At 56.1% G+C, this 5,232-nt stretch overlaps 8 non-coding genes across 8 annotated transcripts; all 8 read right to left on the bottom strand.

Moving 5' to 3' along the window:
- Nucleotides 1–315: 315 nt before the first annotated feature.
- Nucleotides 316–441, bottom strand: LOC114040747. The gene has a single exon (XR_003568824.1). It is a non-coding gene; the product is annotated as a small nucleolar RNA SNORD22 (small nucleolar RNA).
- Nucleotides 442–557: 116 nt separating this feature from the next.
- On the bottom strand, nt 558–619 carry LOC114040745. The gene has a single exon (XR_003568822.1). It is a non-coding gene; the product is annotated as a small nucleolar RNA SNORD31 (small nucleolar RNA).
- A 148-nt stretch (nt 620–767) lies between these two features.
- On the bottom strand, nt 768–834 carry LOC114040752. Its single transcript, XR_003568829.1, has one exon. It is a non-coding gene; the product is annotated as a small nucleolar RNA SNORD31 (small nucleolar RNA).
- Nucleotides 835–1,026: 192 nt separating this feature from the next.
- Nucleotides 1,027–1,094, bottom strand: LOC114040751. The gene has a single exon (XR_003568828.1). It is a non-coding gene; the product is annotated as a small nucleolar RNA SNORD30 (small nucleolar RNA).
- A 200-nt stretch (nt 1,095–1,294) lies between these two features.
- Nucleotides 1,295–1,363, bottom strand: LOC114040744. Its single transcript, XR_003568821.1, has one exon. It is a non-coding gene; the product is annotated as a small nucleolar RNA SNORD29 (small nucleolar RNA).
- Nucleotides 1,364–1,547: 184 nt separating this feature from the next.
- On the bottom strand, nt 1,548–1,671 carry LOC114040746. The gene has a single exon (XR_003568823.1). It is a non-coding gene; the product is annotated as a small nucleolar RNA SNORD22 (small nucleolar RNA).
- A 415-nt stretch (nt 1,672–2,086) lies between these two features.
- On the bottom strand, nt 2,087–2,164 carry LOC114040749. Its single transcript, XR_003568826.1, has one exon. It is a non-coding gene; the product is annotated as a small nucleolar RNA SNORD28 (small nucleolar RNA).
- Nucleotides 2,165–2,932: 768 nt separating this feature from the next.
- Nucleotides 2,933–3,007, bottom strand: LOC114040750. Its single transcript, XR_003568827.1, has one exon. It is a non-coding gene; the product is annotated as a small nucleolar RNA SNORD26 (small nucleolar RNA).
- Nucleotides 3,008–5,232: the final 2,225 nt, after the last annotated feature.

The following is a 5,232-nucleotide window of genomic DNA, read 5'->3' as shown; positions in this document are numbered from 1 at the left end:
CAAGAATAGGATATGGCTGAATTGGCAGCACCAAATCAAGATGGAAGGTTATACATCTCCCCGTCCGACCCCCAGGTGACCAAACAGAAGGGATGGAACAAACTCTTAGAGAAATAAGACTTTTATTTGCAAAAGATAAGGTGATGCCCATTTCCTTTTCACAGAATGCTTCAGCACCACTCGCAAGCTGGGCGTTCTGACAGTGCACTCCATCTTCTCACGCTGCAGCTCCTTCAAGAGAAAAAAAAAAGGTCATTCCAGAGGGTGCTCTCCCAATGGGACGGAAGGCAGACACAACCAAGACGCAGTCTAAAGGTCCCTCAGACAGTTCGCTCTGAACAGAGTTTCCTCCTGCCTCCCAGCCAGCCCCAGTGGGTTCAACCTTTGCAGGTTCTGGGGCAAGGTCAAGGAGTAAGACAGGTGAAGTCTTCCTCATTGGGATCCTCACTGACCACTCCCCAGACCCCAGGCCACTTACCTAATTTCTGGAGTTGATGCAAGAGGACTGAAGACTGCCTCCCCTGCAAAGGGCAAGAGGACGCATGAAAAGCTGATCACATGGTTCAGAAATACCCTTCAGTCACCACAATCAGACTGGGGCAGAATCACATATTTTAAAAATCTTCCATCTCTACCCTCCCCTAAACTTACCTACTCAAGTTCCTTTGCCACACCAGCACCACAAAGAACCAGCCTGCGGAGGAAGAACAGTGAGCCCGGTCTTTAGATGTCTAAGATGATGGATGCCGGGTCCCAGGGGCCTGCTCACCACTCAGAACAACCTATCAGTCACAGGAATCAGACTGGGGCGGTATTCATCTCATCACAGGTGGAAGCAGGCCCCAGGGGCAGGAGAGGGAGGGCGGGACAGGGCAATGAGGTCGTGGGCCTAGAAAGCTTTGTAATGCAAGCTCACCTGCAGCTATGGACTCCATGTCAGGCAGCCAGAGCCTGCAACTTTAAAAAAGCCAAGAGTGAGTTTGCTCCTGTACCTCCCCAAGGCCAGGGCTGCACCAGTGGCCCTTTCCTGGTCAGATATGCACATCTCAACAGGGGGGTTCAGACGAACGAGATTCTATGAATGCATCACGTCAGGAGGCCTAGCAAAAAACTCTACTATCCAGGGACACCCCATCTTAATGGGCCCAACCACGTACTTACATAGCAGTAAGTGGCCTCACAACCTGCCCATGGCAGTCTCCTTCAGGCAGCTCTTCAAAGGACCTATGGAAAGAATGGGTCATCAGTCAAATGGCTGCCCCCGCCCACAGGACCCTCATTTCCCCTTGGCACAGTTTCTCAGATGTTCAAGCCTTTTCATTTTACATAAATCATAGTGAGCTAGTTAGACTCATCACTGAAACTGCACCCAAGATGTTCTCAAAAGACCAAAATAAATCGATTAAATAATCAACTCACCTTTGGAGAAGCTACTAGTTGATGGAAAGCAGGAAAACTGGTGAAGCCTAAAACAGAAATTATGGCAGATTAAGCAAGCCACCTCCTCCCAATCAATGAGCCTCTGGAAAGGCCGAGTACTGTTATGTGTACCTCAGACAGTTCCTTCTGAACAGGTCATCCTCCTCTCCCCCAGCTAGCCCCAGTGGGTTCACCATTGCTGGCTCTGGGGCCAGGACTGGGGTTAAGACATGCTTCCTTTCCTCATTGGTACCAGGGGGATCCCAAAGCCAATGAGTTGCAAACAAAGTTCACTTACCACCATCTTCTCAGTCTGGTGCAGCACTGGTCAGCATTCCCCTGACAAGTGAAATATCAGCAGGTCAGGAAATGCCTTAAATAAGGCTGGCAAAGGGAACTCTGCAGGCCTCTATGGTTGATCAGGGCTTTGGTGACTCAAAAAATGCCATAAGACACATGTCGTCCATTAGGTAATGGGCTGTACCCGCATCATCAATTCAAACCAAGGGTTCACAGGTATGCAAGAAAATGGCAGTGACTACGAAGAACTTACTTATTAAGGAGAAAGGTGAAGGTGGCACGGTTCAAGGAGATCTGGGAGAGAGGGAGGGAAATGGGTGGGTCAGAAGGACCAAGGCTGATGCAGAAACTGTCCAACAGCAAGAGCTGCCATCAGAACTCTAACATGCTATAAGAATGATGGGTCCTCACAGAGGTTCAGGAAGTAAGATTCAAATCATCTGACAGGCGCTAGCAAGTGAGTGAGGCTCCCTTCCCCATGGCTTCCCAGAAACCCCCAGGAGGAGCCAGGGTTTGCCCTCTTGTTTCCGAAGAAGCCAGAGAGGACACTCTACTCCAACCCCAATCCGTCTCACAATTACCTGTAGCGCGTTCAGGTTATGTCCATTGGGAAAAGGAAGCCTAGAGAAACAGGAATAAGATGGTTTCTTTTTTGGAACAATGCACTTGATTTCTTTCTAATAGAAGCCTGCCCACCTCTCAGAAGAAAAAATGACATCAAAAATACTCAGTCATATGCTTGTCACTGAACATTCATCACATTGTGGACAACACCAAGTTTAAAATCCTTCTCTCCTATACACACAAAAACGTGTATTTAACACCACATCTGCACAGAATTATGCTCAGTGAATGACACTTACCAGAAGCTCTATCGCCAGGCTAGGCTGAAGGATTGTCAAAGGTCTGCAGCATCGGCCATTGGCTGAAGACAAGCAAAGCTGGCCTCCATCACCAGGACGGGTCTGCCTGGCATTCCGGCCCAACACCGACCTGAGGGAGAGGAGAAGAGAGGAGCTGGGTGGTTTTCCTTGCAGAGCCATGCTGTGGTTAACATCCTAGCCTTCCCAGAATCCTGGCACCTCCCCACCCCGAGATCACTAAGCTTCACTGCCAGGTGCAGTCCCAGAAGCCCCCCAGGCCGACAATTCATGGCCCCACGTGCCAGCCTAAGGGGTGCCCAACTGCGGCCGCTCCTTGGCCCTTGGGCGAGGCTACTCAGGACGTATTAGCTTTCTCCACTGACCCATCAGAAAGAGAGAATTCCAAGTCCAAATCATCCTCGTAGCTCGCCCCAAGGTCCCCCGGGCCTCCCCCGCGCGGGTGACCCTCACTCACCGAGGCACTGGGGGGGCGGGGGCCTGGACGGCGCTCTCAGCCACGGGCGGCCTGCAGGGAGGAAGCGGGGTCAGGGGGGCTCTGCACCCCCAGAGGAGCCGGGGCCCGTGGGGCGCAGGCCCCTCCTCAGAAGGTGTTCTTGTCCTCACACAGCGTCAGCACAGGTCTGTGAAAGGTTTCATCACCGAGGGCCCGCCCCCACCGCTCCCGGGGCTTCCCTTGGGTCACCAGAGTGGATGCGCCTGAGAGCAGGCCCGACACTGGGCAGCCAAGTAAATACTGGCTGCCGACCAGAGGCGCAATGCCAGCGGCCCCTGCCCTCCCCGGGACGCGCGGTGCGCGCATGCGCGCTAGGAGCTCGGGGGGGGGGAAGGGTTCCGCCGCGGCCCCAGAGATCCCCCGAGGAGGGCCGCTGGTTCTGGCGAGGAAGTCGTTAAGAAGTGGGAACGCTGGGAGCGCCGAACGAAATTAGTTTACAAATCGGCTCTCCTTCACCTCCCCACCCACCCAAAACCCAACAACGTTTCACTCACCGCCGGCGACAAAAGAGGGCGAACGAGCCGAGGCGAGGGACTTAAATATGGGCTCGCAAGGGCTCATGGGATAGTGGAGGCGAGGGAGGGAGCGGGAAGGCGAGGCGCATGCGCACCTGCTCCTTCTCGGCGTGAGCGTTCGGGGCCGCAGGAGAGAGAGAGAGAACAAAGGGAGATGGCGGGAAGCTCGCGCCGAAGACACCTACGCCGTCGGGCTGGGGTGGGGAGGGGCGCGCGCGGCCCCCCTAGTGCACGGAAACGCGCATGCGCGCAGGTCGGCCGGCCCGCGTGCCCGCCTGACGGCCTGCGTGCCCGCCTGACGGCCCGCGTGCCCGCCTGACATGCGCAGGAGGGCTCGGCGGGGGCGGCTGCTGGAGGTGGAGGCCGTTATGGATCGCAGGTCTCCGTCCCCCCAGCTCAAGTTCGGCCTCCCCCGGCCGCGGGCGATCGTGCGCTTCCTGGGCCTCTGGGACCGGGACTCCAGCGCCCGCGGCTCAGGTACTTGGGCCCCGGCGGGGGGCGCGAGGCAGCCCTCGATGGGCACGGACCGAGGTCGGGCGCCGACGCGGAGCCGGGTTCGAGCCGTTCCGCCCCGTCCACCAAGCGCTTGGGCCTCGGCATGCCGGCCCTCTCCCGGCCCGACACGCAGTCTCCACCCTCCCGGCCTTTGTCCAGGCCGTGTCCCCCAGCTCGGCAATGCCGTGCCCCTTCGCCTTGGCCTCGGGAGCCCATTGCAGCCCAACCCACGTGCGCTGATAAGGGGCCTACTATGTGCCGGTGCTGGGGAAACCGACATGCTATTTCTTGCCCTCGAGAAGCTTACCTTCTAGAGAAACAACAGGTGCACCCGTAACTAACAAAGAAAAGTCAGGAAGCAGTTTGTCGGGGTCTTGGACCGAAAGGGAGCGTCCACACCTGCCTGCCTGCCCTCGGAGGGTTCCAGTTCTACGGCACGAGGGGTGGGGGGCTACGGGGGCACAGAAGTAAATACAAGATGAGTCAGGAGCAAGTTCGAGTAGGGCCAGGGCCGACCCCAGAGGCGGCCTGTGGGAGGTGGGACTTTGTAGGAGGCAGGGATGGGGAGGGTCCGAGGCTGGCTTTTCCCCCCGAGACCCCCTGACTCTTCCACTGAGCCACACTGCCTTCCGTGTCCTTCCGCAGGCTTAAGACCTCAGGTCATCCTCAGCTCTCCGCTATCTCCCATCCCCCACATCTCAGGTCCTGTGGATTACAGCTTTGTTGCGCCTCTCCTCCGGGCCCTCACCTGGATGGTTGCATTGCTGTCCACTCCAATACACCTTCACCTGTTAAAAGGACCTCCCAAGGGGCAACTAGGAGGCACAGTGGATAAAGCATGGGCCCTGGAGTCAGCCTCAGACACTAACTAACTGTGTGACCCTGGGCAAGTCACTTAACCCCATTGCCTCACCAAACAATAATAATAATGATCTTCCTAAAGCCCAGGTCTGACCATGTCACCCCTCTACTCAGTAAACTCCATTGGCTTCCAACTGCTTCCAGGATCAAATAGAGAAAACTTCTGTTTGGCTTTTAAAGTCCATCATGACCTGGCCCTTCTCACCTTTCCATTCCAAGTGCTCTGTGATGCAGTGACCTGCCTCTGGGCTGTTCCTCAAACTCG

This window comes from Vombatus ursinus, unplaced genomic scaffold, assembly GCF_900497805.2.
Source record: "Vombatus ursinus unplaced genomic scaffold, bare-nosed wombat genome assembly UNPS02013931.1, whole genome shotgun sequence".
Taxonomy (NCBI): domain Eukaryota; kingdom Metazoa; phylum Chordata; class Mammalia; order Diprotodontia; family Vombatidae; genus Vombatus; species Vombatus ursinus.
The sequence above is the reverse complement of the archived record's forward strand: the minus strand, read 5'-3'. Positions and strand labels throughout refer to the sequence as shown.